This window comes from Martes martes (genome assembly GCF_963455335.1).
Source record: "Martes martes genome assembly, chromosome: 3".
Lineage (NCBI taxonomy): Eukaryota > Metazoa > Chordata > Mammalia > Carnivora > Mustelidae > Martes > Martes martes.
This window is the reverse complement of record NC_137890.1, coordinates 162,283,033-162,302,764: the sequence shown is the minus strand read 5'-3', so window position 1 is coordinate 162,302,764 and position 19,732 is coordinate 162,283,033.

Here is a 19,732-nt window from a genome sequence, read left to right as displayed (position 1 = left end):
TGCTGTCTTGCATGAAATAGGCTAATGTCATTTAGTAAACCTTTTTGGATCCGCTGATATATTAAAATATACAAATAACCACTGTTTTTCATTTCTAAAAGCAGAGAATCATTAGAAATCACCAGCGATATGTATAGTTAATTGAATAGCTGTGCTAAAACAGTGTTGTGAATAAACAACTCAATGGTACATGGTGAAAATGAATTCATTACATACAAACTATAATTATAAGGCATGATAAATCACATAAATCACATAAATCTCCACTGTAAAGTAAATAACTTTCTCACTCAGAGTTGATTTGCTAAAATATTATCTGGAAAACCAATAAATATTCATTATTCATATTAACCACAAAATTCTGTCAGTAGGAGGTTACCTCTTTCAAGGTCACCTGCATTGAAAAGCACAAAGAAGAGGCAGCTAAGACACACTTATTCAGGTTCCTATTGAGCCACAAAGTTTATTGGTTTTTGTTTTTTGTGTTTTTTTTGTTTTTTGTTTTTTGTTTTTACCTCTAACCAATTCTTGACTCTGCTCTGTTCAATTTAGAAAGCATAATTGTGGATTTGTGGTCTCCTTTTGCTTTATACATTTATACATATTGTAAAGCATGAAGTGCAAATGGCTCAATGGAAATACCTAGAAAGCATGAAATCTATGTAAAACATAAGACATTCATACCTTTTTATTTCTAGTAGTTTAAAAAAATTACTTCCTCTGACAAATAACATTAAATATATCTCAAAACATTTTCAATCTATGAAGGCCACTTAGACCGTATAGTCTTATCATAGGTATAGTGGAAGATCTAAAGGCATATATATTGAGCATTATATACTGAAGCGTGAAGTCAAATGCAGTCGTTAGACATATTGAGGGGTTTTTTTAATATTTTTTCTCAAGATGCTTAACTCTTTTTTAAAAATTTTTAAAAAGATTTTATTTATTTATTTGACAGGCAGAGATCAGGCAGAGAGTAGGCAGAGGCAGGCAGAGAGAGGAAGGGAAGCAGGCTCCCCACTGAGCAGAGAGCCTGATACAGGGCTCAATCCCAGGACCCTGGGATCATGACCTGAGCCCGAGGCAGAGGCTTTAATCCACTGAGCCACCCAGGTGCCCCCACATTGAGGTTTTTGATCATGTTGCTTTAAGTCAGAATGACACACTTTTGGAATGGAAATTTGGTCCCACGAAATATATTACTAATTCAAAGAGAACATTTAAATATATTTGTACCAGGAATATAAATATACTTTACTGTACAGTTTCTGTACTGTTATATACAACAGATTTTTTTACATATAATGAAAAGTGAACATTTTTAATATCTAGCCATAAATTAAAAAAAAAAAAACAACTTTGGCTTTCTTTTTCAATATTCCTCTGGCTATTCAAGGTCTTCTCTGGTTCCATATAAATTTTAGGATTATTTGTTTCATTTCTTTGAAAAAATGGATGGGATTTTGATAGGGATTGCATTAAACGTGTAGATTGTTTTAGGTAGCATAGACATTTTCACAATATTTGTTCTTCTAATCCATGAGCATAGAAAATTTTCCCATTACTTTGTGTCTTCCTCAATTTCTTTCATGAGTACTTTATAGTTTTCTGAGTATAGATTCTTTGCCTCTTTGGTTAGATTTATTCCTAGGTATCTTTTGGTTTGGGGTGCAGCTGTAAATGGGATTGACTCCTTAATTTCTCTTTCTTCTGTCCTGTTTTTGGTGTAAAGAAATGCAACTGATTTCTGTGCATTGATTTTATATCCTGACACTTTATTGAATTCCTGTACAAGTTCTAGAAGATCTGGAGTGGAGTCTTTTGGGTTTTCCACATACAGTATCATATCATCTGCAAAGAGTGATAGTTTGACTTCTTCTTTGCTGATTTGGATGCCTTTAATTTCTTTTTGTTGTCTAATTGCTGAGGCTAGGACTTCTAGTACTATGCAGATTATTTCTTAACAACAATCTGAAAACCAGAAAAAATTAGTTCTTTCTATAATGATCATTTCTTTGATAACTGTGAGGCAAAATTTTTCATGTTGATAGCTTTTCTTTCTTTATGACATACATTTTCTTACTCTTTGTAGGAGGAGATGTGCGTCTTAACTTGAGCTCCCCAGAAGCTCCCATGAGATGGAATATGAGAATGAGTCATTGATCTGTTGGTGATCCTGGAAAACACTGGTAAGAGAGTGGAGAAGTAAGATGGGGAGGGAAGAAATTCTATAATGTGTGCATTTTGGGGTAGGTTACTAGCGTAGGTACAGGAAGCTTAATCTCATTATGAAACTGAAGCATTCAGAGTTAACCCCTCCACAAGACTTGAGAGCTGCTCCTATTACACACTGGCTAATAGCTACTGGAGGAAGTGAATTTTATCTCTGGAATTTCCATCCATCACCAGGTGGAAGAGAGAAAGTCTTTGATGCAGGTGCTGACCTTTAGAAAATGTTCATATTGTATTCAAATCATGTTAGTTGAGAGGATAGGATAAGGCACCAGCAGTATCTATAACAAAACAATTTATTATTTTCCTCATCAATGATTCATCTGGAATTCATATGGCAGAGGTAAGGTTATCTCTTGCTTATTTCAAAAGACTCAGACAACTAAGCCAAAACATTTTATAATAATATATTAATTTCACATTTTTGAGATAGGTTTTAGCTTTGGCATTTTAAAATCTTTATGTATATGGTAGAATAAGTTCTCTCTCATCATAACTTTTTCCCCAATTGCTAACTTCTATTAGTGCCTAAAGATCTAGGTAAAATTCAGAATGATTTTGTTAAGTACCCTTGAGATTTTGCTTGACATCATTTACTCCAATATTAGCCTTGCACACTAATTTAGGAGACACTCCAAGTTTTTCAGTTTATGTTTTTCATCTCCATAGAAGCATATCTTTTTTTAAGATATCAGTAAAACTTTCTCCTTGGACTTTTCCATGTCACATTTTCATACTTTCCATATGAAAGTTTCATATCATATTCAATTTCATAATGAATTGAAACTTTGGGGTCTTTAAGTAAGATATATTAATGTTTTTGGAGGTGCTTTGGGAAAAGATGGGGTCGGAGGTAGAATGATGTTTGTCTTAGATATTGGTTGGTGCTTGGTACTTTGAAGAGAAGTGAAGACAGGCATCAAAGGAACTGTTTCACTGGATAACTGTGAAGCAAGGGCCCACCGCCAGATAGATTTTGGCTGTTAGTGACAGCATGTTAATGAGAGAGAGTGGTGGGGAGGGAGGGTCTGTGACATCCTATGTCTGGTTGGCACTCTGTGAGTTAGCACCTAGAAGGGCTGCTACTTTGAGGGACAGAATTTGTCATGTGGAAGACAGTGTGTTCATACAAACACAAAAGGCGAGGTGAAACAAGTACCTTCAAGTTGCTTTAAGAGAAGGGGAATGGACTTGGGTATAGGGGTTATGAAAAGTCCTGAGATAGCAAGGGCAAATGGATGAAATTAAGGGTAATTAATAAATGGGAAGGAGGTTTTTCTATACTTTTGCACATGTAATCATTTTTTTTTCCTGGGAGTTAGATAAACCATATTCATTGTGTCATTAAATTAATGCACATTCCAAAACAGATTAAGAACCTCTGGTCTGAGGGCAGCTCTCTAATTAGATATAATAAAATAATGGTCTGTGTATTGTCATTGGAGGAGACATTTATAGTTTTTTTTCTGAGCCAAGAGAAACTGTCTGCCTTTCTTTTCTCTGCCCAGTTATTCTGCCATTCTACCCACAGAAAAGAAAAGAAAGAATATTCACAGGCAAGGTAACAGTATCACAATAAAGTAAGAAGTAAATCTAATTAATAAAAATTAATAAAGCCTGATTAAAATAAATCTTTCAGTGAGAAGGACATTCAATGACATTCAATTTGATTCAATAAATATTTATTGGACCCTTTGTAGGTACCAAACACTCTGCTGGGAGTGGTCTGTGAGTTTTTAACCCTCTTTGAAAAAAGAAATGTCTTTTTTCCTTTCATCATTGATCATCACAAGTAACGAAAACCTTAGATTTCTCTATACAATATCCCTTAGCAATTCCTTAGCAACCTTTAAAAGAACAAGTTTTCACCAGTGGAGTCCAGAGAACCAAATTTTAAGAAAAAGCATCTTCCTTTTGCCACTAAACCTTTCATTTTAAATGTTTCATAAGTGAAATAAAGTAACATCCCCAGTAAAAGTTTAAATTATTCATTCTCAAGTGCTTCTTCTCATCCTAATATCTAACACAATATTGTGAATATGCCTGTTAAATGTAAATGCATGTTAAAGTGAATCTTATTAAGTATATCAAATCTAGGAAAAGCTAGCAGAAACAGTACTCTTCTTCTCTTATGGGGTAGACAGAATAATGGTTCCCTTCCCCAAAGACGTCCATGTCATAATTCCTAGAAAAGTGTGAGTGCCTTATCTTACAAGGCACGGGGGGATTATGGTTGCAGAAAGGATTAAGATTGCTAGTCAACTGAGTTTGACATGGAGAGAGTACCTTGGGTTATTCAGGTGAGCCCACCGTAATCACAAAGGCCCTTAAATGGTTTATAGTGAGGAAGAAGAATTAGAACCAGGGAGAGCCAGCTCCATGAGAAAGCCTAAACAGGATATCGTTGGCTTTCAACAGGAGCCAAGGAATGTAGGCAGCTTCTAGAAAGTGGAAAGGCAGGAGAACAGATTCTCCTAAAACCTCTAGAAGGGAACATAGTCCTCTGACACCTTGGCTTCAGCCCAGTGAGATGTGTTTTGGATTTCTGGTCTCCAGAACTATAAGATAATAAATTTGTGTTGTTTCAAGCCAGAAGGTTTGTGGTAGTTTGTTACAACATCAGGAGGAAACACCTTGCATAAATAATGCCTGTGGTTGGAGAGGAGTCAAGACGCCAGAGAAGTAGCAGGCTGAGATGACATTGGGTAGCAGGAGATCAGCTAGATAGGTTATCTAACCATTGTGAACACCTACAAATCCAACGGGAAATCAAAGAGAAGAAGAGCAACAATTCTAGAAACAGAAAATCGACCACTTTCTGAAAGGTAGGACCTGCGGAGAAGTAAATCCAAAGCGACAGGAAGACAGACCATGGGGGGAGGGGCCAGCTCCCGGCAAGCGGCGGAGCAAGGGAGCACAAAATCGGGACTTTTAAAAGTCTGCTCCATGGAGGGACATAGCTCCAGAGGCTAAACCGGGGGGAAGCCCAGGCGGGGTCAGCGTAACCCCAGGTCCCGTGGGGTCACAGAAGGATAGGGGGTGTCTGAGTGTCGCAGAGCTCGCAGGTATTAGAGTGGGGAAGCTGGCTACAGAGACAAAGCCGAGGAGTGAGCTCTCAGCCCGGGGTTACCTTGTGTTGGTCGCAGGCTGAGTGGGCTCAGAGCGCGGCTGGAGGCCACGGAGATGGAAGCAACTGGGGCGCATTTCTCCAAGTGCCAGCAATTGACTGTTTTCCTACCAGCATGACAGCAGGCCAGGGAGGCGGGGCGGTTGGGTGCTTTTCTCTGAGGGCACACTGAGGAGCGGAACCCCAAGCTCTCGGCTCCTCCAGGCCGAGAGATTGGGAGGCCGCCATCTTCATTCCCGTCCTCCGGAACTCTACGGAAAGCGCTCAGGGAACAAAAGCTCCCAAAAGCAAACCCGAGCGGATTACTTAGCCCGACCCCTGGCAAGGGCGGTGCAATTCCGCCTGCGGCAAAGACACTTGAGAATCACTACAACAGGCCCCTGCCCCAGAAGATCAAAAAGAAACCCAGCCAAGACCAACTTCATTCACCAAGAACAGCGGAATTCTAGAGGAGGAGAAGGCAAATCTTATCTGGACAAAATGACAAGGCAGAAAAACTCACCACAAAAAAAAGAACAAGAGGCAATACTGAAGGCTGGGGACCTAATCAATACAGACATTGGTAATATGACAGATCTAGAGTTCAGAATGACGATTCTCAAGGTTCTAGCCGGGCTCGAAAAAGGCATAGAAGATATTAGAGAAACCCTCTCCGGAGAGATAAAAGCCCTTTCTGGAGAAATAAAAGAACTAAAATCTAACCAAGTTGAAATCAAAAAAGCTATTCATGAGGTGCAATCAAAAATGGAAGCTCTTACTGCTAGGATAAATGAGGCAGAAGAAAGAATTAGTGACATAGGAGACCAAATGACAGAGAATAAAGAAGCTGAGCAAAAGAGACAAACAAATACTGGACCATGAGGAGAGAATTCCAGAGATAAGCGACACCATAAGACGACACAACATTAGAATAATTGGGATTCCAGAAGAAGAAGAAAGAGAGAGGGGAGCAGAAGGTATATTGGAGACAATTATTGGAGAGAATTTCCCTAATATGGCAAAGGGAACAAACATCAAAATCCAGGAGATGCTAAGAACGCCCCTCAAAATCAATAAAAATAGGTCCACACCTCGTCACCTGATAGTAAAATTTGCAAGTCTTAGCGACAAAGAGAAAATCCTGAAAGCAGCCGGGGAAAAGGAGTCTGTTACATACAAGGGTAAAAACATTAGATTGGCAGCGGACCTATCCACAGAGACCTGGCAGGCCAGAAAGAACTGGCATGATATATTCAGAGCACTAAAGTAGAAAAACATGCAGCCAAGAATACTATATCCGGCTAGGCTATCATTGAAAATAGAAGAAGAGATAAAGAGCTTCCAGGACAAACAAAAGCTGAAAGAATTTGCAAACACCAAACCAGCTCTACAGGAAATATTGAAAGGGGTCCTCTAAGCAAAGAGAGACCCTAAAAGGAGTAGATCAGAAAGAAACAGAGACAATATACAGTAACAGTCACCTTACAGGCAATACGATGGCACTAAAGTCATATCTCTCAATAGTTACCCTTAATGTTAATGGGCTAAATGCCCCAATCAAAAGACACAGGGTATCAGAATGGATAAAAAAACAAAACCCATCCATATGCTGCCTACAAGAAACTCATTTTAGACCCGAAGACACCTCCAGATTTAAAGTGAGGGGGTGGAAAACAATGTACCATGCTAATGGACATAAGAAGAAAGCTGAGGTGGCAATCCTTATATCAGATCAATTAGATTTTAAGCCAAAGACTATAATAAGAGTTGAGGAAGGACACTATATCATACTCAAAGGGTCTGTCCAACAAGAAGACCTAACAATCTTAAATATCTATGCCCCTAACATGGGAGCAGCCAACTATATAAACCAATTAATAACAAAATCAAAGAAATTCATCGACAGTAATACAATAATAGCAGGGGACTTTAACACTCCCCTCACTGAAATGGACAGATCATCTAAGCAAAAGATCAACAAGGAAATAAAGGCCTTCAATGACACACTGGACCAGATGGACATCACAGATATATTCAGAACATTCCATCCCAAAGCAACAGAATATACATTCTTCTCTAGTGCACATGGAACATTCTCCAGAAAAGACCACATCCTGGGTCATAAATCAGGTCTCAACCGGTATCAAAAGATTGGGATCAATCCCTGCATATTTTCAGACCACAATGCTCTGAAGCTAGAACTCAATCACAAGAGGAAATTTGGAAAGAACGCAAATACATGGAGACTAAACAGCATCCTTCTAAAAAATGAATGGGTCAACCAGGAAATTAAAGAAGAATTGAAAAAATTCATGGAAACAAATGATAATGAAAACACAACAGTTCAAAATCTGTGGGACACAACAAAGGCAGTCCTGAGAGGAAAATCTATAGCGGTACAAGCCTTTCTCAAGAAACAAGAAAGGTCTCAAATACACAACCTAACCCTACACCTAAAGGAGCTGGAGAGAGAACAACAAAGAAAGCCTAAACCCATCAGGAGAAGAGAAATCATAAGATCAGAGCAGAAATCAATGAAATAGAAACTAAAAAAACAATAGAACAAATCAACGAAACGAGGAGCTGGTTCTTTGAAAGAATTAATAAGATTGACAAGCCCCTGGCCAGACTTATCAAAAAGAAAAGAGAAAGGACCCAAATAAATAAAATCATGAATGAAAGAGGAGAGATCACAACCAACACCAAAGAAATACAAACAATTATAAGAACATACTACAAGCAACTCTACACCAACAAATTTGACAACCTAGAAGAAATGGATACATTTCTAGAGACATATAAACTACCACAACTGAACCAGGAAGAAATAGAAAACCTGAACAGACCCATAACCACTAAGGAGATTGAAACAGTCATCAAAAATCTCCAAACAAACAAAAGTCCAGGACCAGACAGCTTCCCAGGGGAATTCTACCAAACATTTAAAGAAGAATTAATTCCTATTCTCCTGAAACTGTTCCAAAAAATAGAAATCGAAGGAAAACTTCCAAACTCATTTTTTGAGGCCAGCATCACCTTGATCCCAAAACCAGACAAGGATCCCATCAAAAAAGAGAATTACAGACCAATATCCTTGATGAACACAGATGCGAAAATTCTCATCAAAATACTGGCCAATAGGATCCAACAATACATTAAAAGGATTATTCACCACGACCAAGTGGGATTTATTCCAGGGCTGCAAGGTTGGTTCAACATCCACAAATCCATCAATGTGATACAATACATTAATAAAAGAAAGAACAAGAACCATATGATACTCTCAATAGATTCTGAAAAAGCATTGAACAAAATACAGCATCCCTTCCTGATTAAAACTCTTCAAAGTGTAGGGATAGAGAGCACATACCTCAATATTATCAAAGCCATCTATGAAAAACCCACTGCAAATATCATTCTCAATGGAGAAAAACTGAAAGCTTTTCCGCTAAGGTCAGGAACACGACAAGGATGTCCGTTATCACCACTGCTGTTCAACATAGTACTAGAAGTCCTAGCCTCAGCAATCAAACAAAAAGAAATTAAAGGCATCCAAATCGGCAAAGAAGAAGTCAAACTATCACTCTTTGCAGATGATATGGTACTATATGTGGCAAACCCAAAAGAGTCCACTCCAAAACTGCTAGAACTTGTGCAGGAATTCAGTAAAGTGTCAGGATATAAAGTCAATGCACAGAAATCAGTCGCATTTCTTTACACTAACAACAAGACAGGAGAAAGAGAAATTGAGGAGTCAGTCCCATTTACAATTGCACCCAAAATCATAAGATACCTAGGAATAAATCTAACCAAAGAGGCAAAGAATCTATACTCAGAAAACTATAAAGTATTCATGAAAGAAATTGAGGAAGACATGAAGAAATGGAAAAATATTCCATGCTCATGGACTGGAAGAACAAATATTGTGAAAATGTCTATTCTACCTAAAGCAATCTACACATTTAATGCAATCCCTATCAAAATCCCACCCATTTTTTTTCAAGAAATAGAACAAATAATCCTAAAATTTATATGGAACCAGAAAAGACCTCGAATAGCCAAAGGAATATTGAAAAAGAAAGCCGAAGTCAGTGGCATCACAATTTCGGACTTCAAGCTCTATTACAAAGCTGTCATTATCAAGACAATATGGTACTGGCACACAAACAGACATATAGATCAATGGAACAGAATAGAGAGCCCATAAATAGACCCTCAACTCTATGGTCAACTAAACTTCGTCAAAGCAGGAAGGAATGTCCAATGGAAAAGACAGCCTCTTCAACAAATGGTGCTGGGAAAATTGGACAGCCACATGCAGAAAAATGAAATTGGACTATTTCCTTACACCACACACGAAAATAGACTCAAAATGGATGAAGGACCTCAATATGAGAAAAGAATCCATCAAAATCCTTGAGGAGAACGCAGGCAGCAACCTCTTTGACCTCAACCGCAGCAACCTCTTCGTAGGAACATTGCTAAAGGCAACAGAAGCAAGGGCAAAAATGAACTATTGGGATTTCATCAAGATCAAAAGCTTTTGCACAGCAAAGGAAACAGTTAACAAAACCAAAAGACAACTAACAGAATGGGAGAAGATATTTGCAAACGACATATCAGATAAAGGGCTAGTATCCAAAATCTATAAAGAGCTTACCAAACTCAATACCCAAAGAACAAATAATCCAATCAAGAAATGGGCAGAGGACATGAACAGATATTTCTGCAAAGAAGACATCCAGTTGGCCAACAGACACATGAAAAAATGCTCCACATCACTTGGCATCAGGGAAATACAAATCAAAACCACAATGAGATACCACCTCACACCAGTCAGAATGGCTAAAATTAACAAGTCAAGAAATGACGGATGCTGGAGAGATGCGGAGAGAGGGGAACCCTCCTACACTGTTGGTGGGAATGCAAGCTGGTGCAACCACTCTGGAAAACAGTGTGGAGGTTCCTCAAAAAACTGAAAATAGAGCTACCCTATGACCCAGCAATTGCACTACTGGGTATATAACCTAAAGATACAAACGTGGTGCTCCGAAGGGGTACATGCACCCGAATGTTTATAGCAGCAATGTCCACAATATCCAAACTATGGAAAGAACCTAGATGTCCATCAACAGATGACTGGATAAAGAAGTTGTGGTATATATACACAATGGAATACTATGCAGCCATCAAAAGAAATGAAATCTTGCCATTTGCGACGACATGGATGGAACTAGAGGGTATTATGCTTAGCGAAATAAGTCAATCGGAGAAAGACAACTATCATATGATCTCTTTGATATGAGGAAGTGGAGATGCAATGTGGGGGGGTTGGGGGCAGGTAGGAAAAGAAAAAATGAAAGAAGATGGGATTGGGAGGGAGACAAACTATAAAAGACTCAATCTCAAAAAACAGACTGAGGGTTGCTGGGGGGAGGGGGGGCGGGAGAGGGTGGTGGGGATATGGACATTGGGGAGGGTATGTGCTATGATGAGTGCTGTGAAATGTGTAAACCTGGTGATTCACAGACCTGTACCCCTGGGGATAAAAATACATTATATGTTTATTAAAATAAATTAATTAATTAATAAAAAAATAATGCTGTGGTTCATACTATCATTTTCCATCCTTTTCCTCATAGATGGTATTTACGTAATCCTTGTTTGTCCCATCTAATTAATGGATGACATAAGAGCCTGAATAAACTTCCCTTTGCCTGATAAATGTTAACAATCATATTTATGAACCACCTACTACACCAGCCTTGACCTCCATTTATCTGGCTTCTTTTTTTTAAACCTCTGCTTATAGCTATTAAAAAATAAACAAATGAAATCAACTAACAAAAGAAGAAAAACCTGGCTTTTCATTACCTCCTGTGTTACAAATATTGTCAATATTTCACACTCTGATGGTGGCCTCCTACCCTACTAAATTGCAAATGCTCACGTTCTCTTCCTTTAATCCAGGGACATCCTGGTAAACTGGCACGCAGTTTGGAGTGTTTGCCAATTTCTGCAGTATAAATACTCCCAGCAAAGACTATTTCAAAGTACCAACATAAGGTCATTGAAACAGAGTAGAGAGGAGAGGTGCACAATTAATTTTTGCTAGCTCCTGGGTTCTAGCCTGCCACTGTGCTAATCCCTCCATTTTCTCTCCCTGAAAAAGTCTACCTGTTACCTTTCTCTTCTGTCTTCTTTTTGAACTTCTTGTGTGGTGGTATAAAATTTAGTCTCTTAGAAGCTCTATCAGCAGCATTATACTTACTTCTAGCCAACAATACTTCAAGTCTGGAATCAATGCAGCCATCTACTCTGACTTAAATCAGAATTTCCGAGCGCTCTGTGAACAAGGACTCAACTGGTTAAATTGGCATCTCTAGAAATGGAGAGATTCTCTTTGCTGTTGGGTCCTCAATGCTGCTGATGATCAGTCTGGCTTCAACTCTGTTTACTCTTCACTTAAAGGCATTTGGAAACTTCAGATGACCTCTTTAAGCCCACTCTCTTATCCCATCACCATCTCAAACATTGAAAACCTTGGCATTGGTATTGGCAAGAAAATGGAGGCCTTTGGGGAAATGAATCAATCTAATATTTTGACCCTCCCCAAATTTCTTCTTCACTCACCTCCATTTTAATTCTTAATCTCCAGTTGCATGAGGTATTTTTCACCCTGTTTGAAGCCAACTCCTTCATTTTTACTCATGTACCCAGCACTTTCATCTCTCTGGGAACTTCCTTCATCAGTGGGACTCTGTCTATGGTCATAGCTATTCCTTTAGATTGACTCTCTTTTTTTAGTGCTAAACATTTTCTGGTCACTTCCAATCTAACACACAAACAGAAAGCAAAAAACAAAACCTCTTGTAAGTTTGACACCTTTTTTTGCTGTTGTTGTATCTTTCTCTCCTGCAGGATTCTAGAGTCATCTACTCATGGCAGGATCTTTTCTAGTTCATTTGGCTTTTTTCCATTTTTCATTTTCCATTCATTTCTTAGGTTATTTTACCCCTCCTTCCCCCACACTCACCCACTTTGATTATTCTCACTAAAAGCATCAGTGGTGTCTGAAAGTCAACATTTTAATACTTATATAATCTGTATCTATAAATACTTAGATAGAATAGAATCATTCATTTCTTCATCAAAATGTTCAACTTTGGTGATTTTTATGAAGTGTTACTTATTTTCTTTCCTTCTTCTGTGGTTCTTTTCCTCCATCCATTTATCCATTTTTCAAATGTGGTCATATTAGCAAATACCTCTCTCTTCATTGTAACATTCTTCTGGGCAATATTGTCCACTTACAAGGTTTTAATTACCTATTTTTCAATGAGAGTGATACCCAAATACATATCTCCACCTCCATCTTTTTCACTTTTTATATGACTATTATGTGAGGCTCCCCACTCTAAAAGATCAAAGCTGAATACATCATCTTTCTCCCTAAACCTCTTTGCCTTCTTATGTTACCTGTCACACTTGATGGAACCAATCTCTATTCAGGTAAGAAGTTTGGAAGTTGCCCTTAAGTCCTTTCTTTCCCTATGCCAATCAATCATGAAACCCTAAATATTTCCAAAATCTATGCATTTCCCCCCTTATCCAGACATTAATCATTTTCACTAGAATTACTGCCTAACTTCCTCATTAACCTCTCTGCTTCTCTCCAGGTTCTGCCCCCACACTTCTAAGACGTTTTAGCTAAAATACAAATTTGTGACGTCATACCCATGTTAAAAATTCTTAGGGGCTCTGCAGGGCCCGCTTGGTGAAGCATGAGCTTCGATCAGATCAAAAGACTCAAAAACAGTGTGCTAGTAACCCTGAACTTCATATAAGCCCCACTCACACCCTACATATTTTACCTCTGCATGCATGCAAGCTATCCCCTCTACCTGGAGTCCTTTACCCTTTATTTATCTGGTTGACTCCTTTATACCACCATTCAAACAGAAAACTTCTCCAGAAAGCCTGATTGGATACTCCATCCCCCATAGGTTTCCTGGGCTTCCTCTGTACAGTAAACATGTCCCTAATATGCCACTCATTCTGCTGTTTCAAAATTCTTTACTTGTCTACCTGCTTGAGAGAATTAAACTCTTCCACAGCAAGAGGATGTCATGTTAGTGACAAAGCATGTCTAACACAGAACTTGGCACACGTTTGCTCTCAGTAAATGTTGGTTGTACTTGACATCAGACCATTGAAATGTGATAAACGTCACTAAATTCTCTCTCCAGCACCAGTACAGAATGCTTGATGAATGTTGTAGTTTATAAGTATGATGAGTAAAATCATTATTCCTGTGATGTCTAATACATCAAAAAGAAATGAAGGAAGGATGGGAGCAAGGAGGTGAAGAGCGGTAATGAGCTTTCCAATTGATTTTCTTCTTTAACTAGAAATTCTAGTGGAGCAAGGATCAAGAACAAGGTGTACGTGACAGAGAAGATGAGAGAAGAATGCCTAGAGCTCATGCTAACACCATTTTGCCCAAGGCTGGTCTCACACCTGATTCCATGGGTACCAAATTCTCTAAGCAATGACTTGTGGCTATTGATGGAAGGGAGTCCTGGCTCAAGATCAGAAGCTGTTTCTCCCATTAGCCAGCAGAGGGTGCGATAGAGCATAGGAGTTGGTTGGCAAATTCACAGGAATTTAAGAGATAGCTTCCCTTCCCAATCACCTTCTGTCTCTCCAAGCTTTGTTGTTGCTGGGGGGATTTCTACTATCATTTACACTGTTTGCTCTCTTTCCAACAAATATCCGTGCAGCGCATGGCAAGTTTGCTGCCGTCAAAACAGGGAAAAGAAAAAAAAAAGGATGGATTTTCAATGATAAAATAAAGCCAAAGACCCATGGGTTAACTGTGTATTAAGCTTATTATAAAGGCAAGGATGAATGGATGCACAAGAGTTTCTTTTAAACCCATTCTGCCTAATCTTCAAAGGGCAATGGAAATATGCAGATATTCCAAGCTCTCTTTCATCTCCCATGTCTCCACCCCTCCCTGCCCCACCATCAGTTCTGCCATTGCTAGCACATGAGTCAGCCAGCCTCTTAAATCACTGCATGCTTTCAGTGTCATTTCCAGTCTGCAGCACTGCAAACAACTCAGTTGTCAAAGGAGACAGATCCGGGCATAATATCACTTGTGAATGATTTATTCCGTAAAGTACATAAAAATGCATTTGGAGCTCCTAAGCTTATTACTCCCATAGTAAACAATGGTGTAAAAAGAACTCTCTTAATTGGTTCACAGTTGGGAAGTGTCAAGGAGAAGTCATTACATTTAACATCTTTTGCATTATCAGTTAACTAATAGGGTCAATGGAAGGAGAAGCCACTTAAATGATTGAAAGTGATTTCTCAGGGAAGATATGATGTTGAGGACAGAAAGCAAAAATCCAGATCAAACTATTCTCTCTCCATTTCTTTGGTTTCTCCTAGGGGCTTTTTTGTTTTGTTTTGCTTTGTCAGCTGACACTACGCTGTGTGGCCAAAATGAAGCTGGATGCAGTTCTTTTAAAATATTTCCCTACAAAAAATGAGGAATGAACAAAGATCCTCTGCCACTATTTTACTTTGGTCTAGTTGGCATTTGGTATAAAACTATTCTTTCCAGAGAGACGCATTCATTAAACACCAAGATCATACTGTAGTTATCATGCAAATCAACTGCATACATTTCTAAACAGCTCTTGGAAGGGACAGAATGGCCTCCATCCAAGAAAGACCACTTGGAAATCCAAGTGAGAAATGGAAAAATGTCTCATGCTGCATAAGGTCATCACAAAAATTTGTTTTATCAGGGTGTTTTACTTAATATCACTAACAGACATGGGGATGAAAGACATGCAGAGAAGCAAGGGCTTGAAATAACACATGTAAAGAAATGAGACGCCACACAGGAGGTATTTATAAATGGCAGCTGATATTATTGGGAAGAACTGTGCAAGATGTAATAATGAAAGAAGGTGCTCTCCTTGTCCTCAAAGAACAATGTTGTGGGGAAAGCCTATATGCAAACATGCACCCAGGTGATAAAATGAGTCAATCCAATAGTCAGGGATAGCAGGGCTGGGAAAGAGCTGAATGCAAATTGCATTTGAGCTATCTGGCTTCTAAACTTAAGTGAGTACTTATGCTACCAGGGTAGGTATGGTTCTGATCTCATGGTACCAAGTCTATAACTTCCACCCAGATTTTGAGGTGCGAGCATAAGACAGATAGATGAGTCCATCTTGAATTCTAACCTGGGTCATGGCTGATACTTGAGAGTAGTAGCCAGAGGGAATTTCAACACTGTTTTAAGAAATCAATGTGAATTTTGGTTTTAATCTCCATTAAGAGGAATAATTTTTACATCAAATAAAATGGACATTGAGTTTGTTGCACTTCAAATTCTTATGAATATTCCCCTTTAGTTTCTGGTTAATCTCAAATATTTCATGTACTAGTGTTTTTAAGGTTGATTCCCAGACTCATGAATACCTTTGAATTATCTAATAGCATTTCACACATTTTCTGAGGTTTTTTTCTGCATGTATTTTTTTTTATGATAATGACTTCTACCCTATTTCTATTTGTAAGGTATTTTGTTCTTTATTTTTTATTTTTATACAGAAATCCATCTATTTAGCACTTAACTATATTTGCATTTCATTGACTGTATACCATCAGGAGTAAGAATATTTATCTCAAGCTTTGAAGAACTAGAATTTCTACTAATAAGGTCACATAGGTAAAAACTATAAGTCTAACATAAAAGGAAATAAGAATGAAAAGAAAAATAAATAAGAACTGCTGAAATTCTCAATTGTGTATAAATACAACTTTTTCTAGAGTCAATTGAGTCTCTGATCATTTTTAAAAGTGAGGTTTACTTTCAATTAGGGAATATTCAGTACCACAGCATGTTTTGTTAAGTAAATTAAAACCATTCCCTGAGATACACAGTCTGGATTTCCTTCTACTCTTATTACTGGAAGAAGAAGACAGCAAGAAAGATAGCAAATAATACAACTTTAAATTCTATGTAATATATAACCCCTCTGTCTTATCTCAAGCTAAATTAGCATGCTTCAAGTTTTCTAAACAACACAATAAAAATAAAAGGATGGAGATTTCAGAGAAATGGAACTTAATGATGCAGGAATCAACCAGCTGTTGGCTATAGTTTCTTTCCAGCAAGAAGTACTGATTTGACAGTGGTTGGTTACCCAAGGAGACTATCTTAGCATCCACAAAATACAGAAGCTGATGATAGTGAAATCTGATCTCCCAGGGCCCATTTCTCTCTGTAAGCAAGGGGAATAATGTGGCCATTAAAGTCTTGGCCTGTAGAGTCTGACAGAGCTGGGTTCAAATCCCTATTCCTACTGGGTAATTACCTGAAAGCAAAGTTTTTTTTGTCTTCTTAACCAGAATGTTTTGGTGTCCAAGTATGGTGCTCTTTCCACTGAACTTAACACACCTATATGAAGATTCTTCCTCATATAGTACTCCAGGCAGAATTTTAAAAGATAACTTCAGTAATTAGTTATGTTATTTGACCTACAGGAATTTTTCCTCTATCCTACCTTCCATTCCATTGGTAACAGCCAGCCCAGTATCAATAACACATGCCCCTGTGCTAAACATAATCTAAGTTTTTTATATGATATGCCAACCCATTCATTCCTTACAACAGCTAAAAGAGAGAGATTACATCATATTATTTTATACTTTTTAGAAATTGCTAAGTATATTTCTAATTTTTCTCAGAAGAAACAGAAGTTGAATACTTGATTTTGAGATTGGATAGAAAATAAAAAATTAATTCCACAAAAATATGCTTAGTTGGAAAGTATGAATCAATAACTTTAAAATGAACAACTATAACATTAAATTCTCTTATTATAGTAGGGATAAAAGAGGAAAATAAAGATGGTATAAAACTGGCAGGTATCTCTCATAACTTGGCTTACTCAGCTGGTATCTACTATATCCTATAAATTTTTTAGATAAAATACAATACTAGTAATAAACCTATATCATGTTTAATGTCATCTTATATCTAATATCCTCTTATATCTAATATCATTCTATATCTCATAACTTGTATCTGTTATATATCTCAAGCTATCTTCATATCTATATATGTTTATGCATTTGTATCTTTATCTTGCATCCATATCTGAATCTGAATGTATATTTGTATAGAAAATTATCCTGTGTACCAGGTGATTTTATTCCCTTAGTTGGAAGAAAATATGTTATCAGGCAGAGTCAAAGGCATTTGCAGTAAACAGTCTTCAGGCCTGTAGATGGGAGTTTCCTAGGACATGGGCAGCTTCCATCACAGGGACCATACTCAGCAATCAAGTGAGGAAAAGTTGTGCTTGTCAGTCTAAAAGATTATATTGATTTTATTCAATTACTTGAGTACTGTTCTAGTTGATCTAGTTGTGCTCATAAATGGCCAAAGGCAGCAATGAGAAAAAGAAAAAGTCATAATCACATTGTACCTTCTAATGGCAAATACAGAATTCTTTTAACAGTGTTTTCACACCCACTGTAAGAAAAGAAACACATGTATAATTCCAAAAGGATTATCTAAATGCAGTTCTGTTAGTTTTCAAGAATATTATAGGCATGTACATGAATAGGAGTTCTGTTTTTTTGGAGGGTTTCCTCAACAAAACGCCATGGCAGACTAGCAGAGTCTGTGTGGGATCTTTACTCATCAGTACAGGACTGACGGTACCATTCGACCTGCAAGCAATCCTACTTTCTGCCTTTTTGTGTGTCTTCAGAGTCCAAGAGCCCCATGTCTGACAGTTTTCTGGAAGCAGGGGTAACATAAAACCAACAGACTCAACCTCCTGGGTCAATGGTGGTGCAGTGACTAATTGTGCTGACATCTGGGACACAGCTTCTGGGCCAGACATCACAAAGAAGTGAAGACACAGAAAGAGCCAACCACAATCCTCAAGGGCCTCAGACCCTTAAAACAGGGTACCAAAAATTCGGAAGTTTGACTTGTAGTAACCATAATTCACCACTGAAAAAAACCAACATTCACTTTTCATTTTTCTACCTAAGAAGTTCGAAACTGTGGACTTACCACACCTATGTTCATATAGGCAGAATTATTCTCTCTTGATCCTTTAAAAAATACATTTTTTAACCTTTATCAGCAAAGATTTTTTAACACTTAATGCAAAAAATCATTTTTAATATTACTCCTGTGGTCTGTATTAACATTCTTTTTAAACATTGGGAGAAAATGATGAGTCTTTGACATTGACAGTTTTTGGTGAAATATTTGTCAGGGGGCAGGGATGGTTAGTGAAAGCATCATTTGCATCGGTACCCGTGTACACAGGGAATGAAATAATCCACTGTCCCTTCTGACAGATCAGGACTCTCACATTCTCTCAAATTCTTGGCTCCCACCAACTCCCACCTCTCCTTCTGTTATATTCCTATTTGGAGTTACTAATTTTTTTGTAGTTTTATGGCTTTAGAACCTCCATACATTTGCCCATGTGGATCCCTGTGCCAGAATGTGATCTTCTCATCTATCTCCATTTGGAAAACCTTATCTCTCTCAAAACCAAGCTCAAACATCACCTCCTCTGACAAATCTGAAATCTTCCATTGTTCACCATTATTTCCTTTCCTGGACTGCCTAAAATCTCTTATTACCCCTCTTTAGTCGGTTCTGCTAAGCAATGTGTCATGTCAACCTGACTGCCTCTGCCACTAAATTATGATCTCCTTGAAAGATGGGGCCATAGCATATATCTTAATACTTCCCAGCATCAAGCATCACAGCTGGCACACAGGTAAATCCTTAGTAGAAAATAAAATGTTTGTAGATGATATAAGGAACCGTAAAGATGTGCAAAAAACGTTACCAGGCTCACTCACATCAGACTGCAACAGACCTTAGAGGAATAGGGCCACATGCTTATTAAATTTTTAATATGTGGCTGACATTGCATTAGGTGCTTCACATATGAAACAAAATAATACTCTGAAATATTAATCATTGTACTTTACTTTTTAGCATTTCTTGGTACTTGACTCTTCCCCTAGTTGGGTCAGTGGCATCCATTGTGCCTTGAGGAGACTTAGCATTATTACAAAGGGAAAAATATAGGAAGAAACTAAATTTGGTTGTTAAAATATCCAAAACAGGCTCTTAGGTGCAATAATGGGAATAACATCCTGAAAAACAAGGTTTCCCATTTGGAATAAATTGATTTTTTTTAAGCAAAGAAAAATGTTTTTGGATACAAGCCCCAAAGGAACAAGGCAGAGTTTATGTCACAATAGATTAGAAAGAGAATATGAGAGGGCCCGGCCTAGCTCACTGTCAGAAAAACAAAACGG